The sequence below is a fragment of the Silene latifolia genome, chromosome 11 (assembly GCF_048544455.1).
Source record: "Silene latifolia isolate original U9 population chromosome 11, ASM4854445v1, whole genome shotgun sequence".
NCBI classification, from domain to species: domain Eukaryota; kingdom Viridiplantae; phylum Streptophyta; class Magnoliopsida; order Caryophyllales; family Caryophyllaceae; genus Silene; species Silene latifolia.
The window spans coordinates 40,412,991-40,419,810 of NC_133536.1; the positions used below are offsets into that span (position 1 = coordinate 40,412,991).

Below are 6,820 nucleotides of genomic sequence, written 5' to 3' on the forward strand. Positions count from 1 at the left end.
ATCAATGCAGCAATTGGGCTACTTTGAACTGGTGTGTTATTATTCAAAGATGGTTTGATAAACCATTCTGTTTTTCTCTGTTGGTTGTTGTCGCGTGTTGGTGACCAGTGAGATAATCTTTTGTGTAAATTACTTCAGGATTATATTTTTTCTAATCTGTTGCTTATGTATAGGTATAACTGAATTAAAGGTGGAGCATATTATGAAGACTTGGGTACGGGTGAATTGCGATATTTGCAAGTTAGTGATGGTTTCTAACAATATTTTTTTAGTAATTGGCTAGTTCATAATTTGCTACAATATTATTGATTTTGGGTGCTTGCAGATGACGCTGTGACAACACATGATACTTCACTTCCATTTTCTGATAGATAGAAATGGTTTACATCTTAACCCATACTGCCTTAAAACTGAAGCCGATTTTGTATTTTGATGGGATTAATTATAACGCTTGTAATTGTTTTATACATCTGTTCAGGTAAAGTGCATGTTTAGTAATGGAACTTGAGAAGCGAGATCTCATCAAGTTTTGAAAAACTAAATGCCTTGGCTAATGTAAGCTCTTTGATTTATTTTGCAAGTATAGTGTTGTTTCAATTCATGAATGCTAAGTAAATGTCTCCAAATAGGATCCCGTTGAATATGATGTGCATGAAACTATGAAAAGATAGAAAGTAAGACTTAGGGTATCAATTATTGTAGATGAATATTGCTACCTTTTTCTGATTAATTTGTGTTCTAGTTTCTATGGAGAAAGGGTGGCAAAAGGTGCAACATTCATCTAATTCACTCTGTTTGGGCAAACTTCCAGACATCAACGAATAATGTAAGTTACGTATCCAAATTTGTCATTGGCTTTCAACTATTATGATTTGATTATTATGTCATTGTTATGGGTCTTCAGGCTTGCTTTTCACAATTCTTACCATTTATATTACGAGTACATTTTTGGTTAGAGTTAGGAGTGAACATGTGCTACCAAGATACTTGGGCGGCCCTTTTTGTAGAATATGGCGTTATTGCATTTGTAATTGAAAATGGTAGTTTTTCGAATATTTTAGAGGACACCGTTATAATACTAAGTTATTTTTACAATTTCGATTTCAGTCTTACCTCTATAACTCATCGTGATAGTTATCATAATTCTCTAATAAGACACAAAATATTGGATAACAGTAGTAAAGTATTTGTTATTCTCATTGATACATAAAGTATTTGTTCCTTAAAGATTCCGCCAGAAAATAACTTTTGTGGATCAGATTTGTATTTTGTAAGTTACAACTCTGATTTCTTAGTTGTACGGAAGTTGGCTTTTATGAACCAAGTAAGGCCATCCGAAAACTTTTGTACAATTACAGTAGATATGTGAAACTCACGGTAATATGTAATTGTAGGTAGGATTTGAGTATGAAGTGAGAATGACCTTCTATGGTCATTTTTTAAGTAAAGCGAGGGAATCGTTTTCCGGGTCTCGAACCATCTCCCTAGCATTTAGTCTGGGGTACCTCCTGTAGAACACAATTGATCATCTTCTATTAAGTTTTACGTGCAAAATTAATTGCTGATGATAAGTTGCCCTATTTTTTATGTAGTGAAAAACTTGAAGACAAATATTTGTTATGCAGATAATTTTTTTGGAAACAGGTGGAGACATTTTTTGGTGAGAGAGACTTTTGAGAACATGTTGGAGGTATCGTTGTGTGCTTGACTCCCTCGAGTTTCCAATTGTTCGCAGAGTTCCCAATGGCATTGGCATAACATAATGTTTTTGGGAAAGTTTCCAAAAACCCAACTCGTGTTAGTGTTTGCGTTAAACGATCAATTGTCGATAGTATGTATTTTGCGGGTTGAAACTAATCCCATTTTGTTTGGTTGGATTTAGATTATTAATAAAAAATTTGTTGGTTTTTCTGAAATGTAAAAGGATATACTTTAGCTATACGACTTTTAACGTATAAAGCATAATGAAAAGATTTTATTTTTAGAAAAAATCTAGTGGTGAGTGAGCATGAATTTGTGCCGAAATTGTGCTAGAAATATTAGTAAATTACGCGCTAAATTTATTTCAAAGCCAATGCAAAGAAGACGGTTCCTTAATGAAGCGTGATGAAGATTAGCAAAATTTTGGCGCGCCATGTTTACAAAAGAAGACGGTTTAGGCACGGAACTGTCCTCTTAGATTATAAAAAGAAGACGGTTCACAACCACAACCATCCTCTTATTAACTCCTAAAGAAGACGGTTTGACTTTCCGTCAACCGTCCTCTTAGGCAACGAGGACGGGTGATTTTAGGACGGTTCATTTAAGCTTTAAGGACGGTTTTTGACCGTTCTCTTTGTCCCTTTTTTGTAGTAGTGGCGTAATTGTTTGTTTAGTCTTTAGATTGGACTTACTAATCGCAAGCATTAAAGAATTGTGATGGAAGTATACAAGAACATATTGTGATCAAGCCCTCAATCACGGATCAAGATATTACAAGATAGTGAAATAGTTATTCAAGCGTCATGAGAAGATAAAGCTCATCTAAAGATTGATCAAGCTTGAATAATGAAGTAGCCTACACTCGAAAATCTCCTAAAGAAGATTAGAATAGCGTAGGTGATTATCTCGTAATGGTAACGTAAGAATGAACTTCTTACATTGGTAAAGTTATAGCCTCACAGCTATAACATTACTTATATAAGAGTTCAATGTTATAGCTCTTCTACTATAACATTGAGATGTGAAGTTTATAAAACACACGACAAAATAGTTTTTAAATTGTTTTTGGAAAACCGTTTTAAATGTTTTAGTAAAAAGTATTTATTTTACAAGGGAGCTTATTTTAATATTGAGTATGGTTTTACTATGAGCTTATAATTAGTAATTATGATTGAATCAACTTATGAGTTGAGGCATCTTGCTAATTATGGTTTCTAGTTTCTACATACTCTTAAAAACCCTAAACCTAAATTATCTTACCTAGTGAAAGAGGATTGGGCTTATGAGTCGTTTCTTTCTCTTACACGGTTACTCTTTGTACAAGTTAGGGTTTTATGTAAATCTTTATAATATTTGATTAGAGATTTAATATCTCTTTTATATTATTTTGATTTATTCTTTCCTAACTTATAAGATATTATTTTTTCAAAGATAGAAGGAAAAGATTGAGTAAATCTTTAAAATAATATTTGATTAGAGATTTGTTATATCTTTATTATTTGATTTATTTCTTTCTATCTTATAAAAATATTAGGGATGAATAGTGCTGCGTGAACAGTGTAATTTATTTCTTGCACAATAAGCCTTTGCTTGGATAAGGGTTAAGGTATTAGGATAATATTTGATAGAGATTTTTTATCTCCTTATATTATCTTTCCTAATCTCCATGATATTGGTGAGTTATTAAGATAGGAAGATATTATTTATTAAGGCAAGTCTTGGAGAAACATTAAGAAAGATTTAACCTAATTCTTTCTTGTTTTACAAGACTTCCACACGACACTTAGAGTTTTAATAAACCGAAACCCTTGCTTCTGTTTTACTATATATACTCCATACTTTACATCATTAAAAGTTAAGACCTTTGAACATAACTTTCATATATTTTCAAAAAGCAAAAACCGTTTTGATATTTTTCGAAAAAGGTCGTGTGATTTATAAACTTGTGCATTCGTTCTTATTGTTATCGTTATAAGATAATAGTGCTCCATAGATTTCTTACTTGTTCATTAACGTGAACCTTTGCAAGAATCATTAGTGCTTTCTTATTAGCACCTGTGTGGGGAGTCTAACTGATTTAGGGCAGTGTCTTACACGACGTCTCGATTAAGGGTATTTCTGATCAGCTAAGTTCATATTTTTTTGCAATTGTAAAAGTAAAATAAATTAATGGGAAAAACAAAATTAGTTGTGAGTTTTAATTAAGAATAAAATGAGTAAATTTTCAATTAAAATAAAAAGTCGTTAAACTTAAAGATTAGTGAAAAATAACTTGCCACCTAAAATTGGCTAAAAAACAAACTTTCTAAAAACTTTTTTTTTAAAGAAAGGAGGATGCCTTTTAAAATTCCCGCCATTTTCTAAAGAGCCAAAGTTAAGCGCGCGTAACTTTCTATTCCTGAAAACTTCAAATCCCCAAAAAATTCAAAACTTCAACAGAGTACTTGTAATGAAAATAAATACTCAAAACTCACTTTTGCATCTGAAATTCACCCACATATCAACCTTAGGGCTCTCTCTCGATTGTTCGCATCAGTCCCGCTTTTCGGAACCAAAGTGTAGCGCCCTGGTAATCTGGTATGTATGCGTTTACTTAACTTTGATTTGTTCCTTGAATCATTATTTATTTTGAAACTGTTGAGACTTATATAAAGTGTTTTAGTTGTGCTGGTTTTGCTACTTTTGTCATTTACTCAACTTGGATTTGTTTTCTTAATTGAATTGCTTTCACCTCATTTGACTTCATTTGCAGGGGTTTTGTATACCTTTGGGTCCTTTGTTTATGTTTTGTTTTTACCTTTGGGTCATTTATTTACGTATTCTATTTTATTGGGGTCATTTGGTTACCTTTAAAAAATTGGTAATCCTTTTTATGGATGATTTGTTCATTCACACGCATTTTGTTCCGGTTGCTTTTCAGTATGGACTAACACTGTAACACTATCTACATACGATCCCCTTCACTATGCTTTATCTTTGTATCAAAAGTCCAAAACTAAAGGTAAACAAATGAACGGGGGTGTAATATTTAATTCGGAATATGTCTATATGACTATACCAATATAACTCTAGTGCTAGTCTCCACTGCTTTCACCAAATTTGAGTTTTGTCATTCTTCAACTTTTGTGGGCTATGACCTGATTTCTATAAGCCCACCTCAATTGTCTCTAAATCCGACTCAAGTTTTTATAAATCCGACTCAATTGTCTATTAATCCGATTACAAATAAGCAAAATGTACAAAAATTGACTCATGTGTACGTGACTTACGATATGAGAAAGAAGACGAAACTCTAATATTAGCTTTGTGTTTTGTCAGCTCAAATGGAAACTAATTCAAATAAGACAGTAAGTGCACAAAGTAGTAAGAGCTCAAAAAGATCGAGGGCCAACAAAATCAGTGAGTCCGACCCTGAAACAGATTCTAGTGCTGATGCTAGTGAATCATTGACTACTAGTGCAACAAAAAAGAATCGCAAAGGTACTTTAGAATCCCCCCGTAATCTGGAGTTGGATTCTTCAATACGTGCTATGCAAATTCTAAGACAAGAAGAAATTCAGCTTACGAAAATGAGACTTGAATTTGATATTGAAAAGGAAAAGACGAAAGAAAAATATCGTCTTAGGAAGATGGATACCAAGATGTTAATCGGTTTGATAAGAAAACAACATCCAACGCCAGACGACGAATGTATGAAGCATAATCTCATACATAAATTGTATCCTGAATTCTAAATTTTTATCACTTTATTCTACCCTCAATCAATACTTAAGTCATTATATTTGTCTTACGTATGCGTTGTAATGTAAGTTGTTCCGAGTCTTCCTACCCACAACTTTGTAAGATGTATTTTCAATAATAGAAATATTTTCAACTTTGTAAATTCATGAAGGGTATAAGACATAAGTATATACCTCATAACTCATAAGTAGGGGACTAGGGTTGTTCATCGTCGGGTACTGGATCGAATGAATCGGAGACTGAACTACCCAAAAACCCAAACTTAGGGACTAGGACAGGTTCGTACTGAAATCCATTAGGTCCAGTTTTTTCCGAATTTGGACTAGATCAGGCATGCTAGGATGAGTTTTTTTCCCAGCTTTTCTCGATTTCAAACTATTTTTATGAATTTCTTTACTCATGTTATATAAGATCCTACATAAACACACAATTTCAATAGTGTACAATATATTTGATGCCCCCATTAAACAACATACAGTATACAAATTATAAATTCTTTTGAAGACACCATTATTATTGGATTAATAATCGTGAAACAAATCCAACTCTTAATATAGTTAATCGATTATCTGGATCCGTTTCACAATTATAAACCATATAGCGACATAAAGTGAAACAAACCATTTACATTACATTCACATAGCATAGGACACAAGACCATGAATTACATAATTTAGAGGATAAGTATTTATAAGAAGATGGTGTGTTTTCGTGTTAATTTGTGCTAAGCGGAAGGTGCGGAGTCATTTAAATTAACATTAACTTCATCGACAGTTTGCCTCTCTCCGTCGTTGACATTGTTTCCAACTCCAACGGAACGTGCGTCCGACCCACTTGCTATAATTCCAACCTTCCTGATCTCTTGCTGCCCTTTCTTATTCACGTTTCCCCCTACAAATATAGAGCTTTGCACCGGAGGCATCACGTAATTCCCTGTTACAATGCAAAACGGAAGAGGTATTGGTACAAAATATTGTGCCCAACATTTAAAATTCAATCACTCATTTAGATGCGTTGGTGGGTCGCCGGGTCGGGTCAGGTTAGGTTAGGTTGGGTTGGGTTATTACGGAGTATGATTTACTAGTTTCGTCATTTTGGGTGAGGTGACTTATTTGCCATATCGTCGTGGAAAAAAATTAGTTTGGATCCATGTCATTTTGTATGGGTCGCTAATTAGGTCAGATCAATCTGATTATTCAGAGTCGTGTCATTTTGAGAGGGGTAATTTTTGGATTGTGTTGGTTTCAATTAGACACACATAAGATTTTTATGTTCAGGTCAAGTCAATAATGTATTAGCTCCAAAAATAAAAATCTACTTTAACAATATTTTATTTTTGTGGTTGATTATCTACCATATGAATTGTGGTAATACCTAC

General features: G+C 33.2%; 1 long non-coding RNA gene across 1 annotated transcript; it reads left to right on the forward strand.

The window, feature by feature from the left end:
• Window positions 1-4,138: 4,138 nt before the first annotated feature.
• Window positions 4,139-5,576, forward strand: LOC141614808 (uncharacterized). The gene is made up of 2 exons (XR_012529385.1): window positions 4,139-4,278; window positions 5,020-5,576. It is a non-coding gene; the product is annotated as an uncharacterized LOC141614808 (long non-coding RNA).
• The last annotated feature ends 1,244 nt before the right edge of the window (window positions 5,577-6,820 follow it).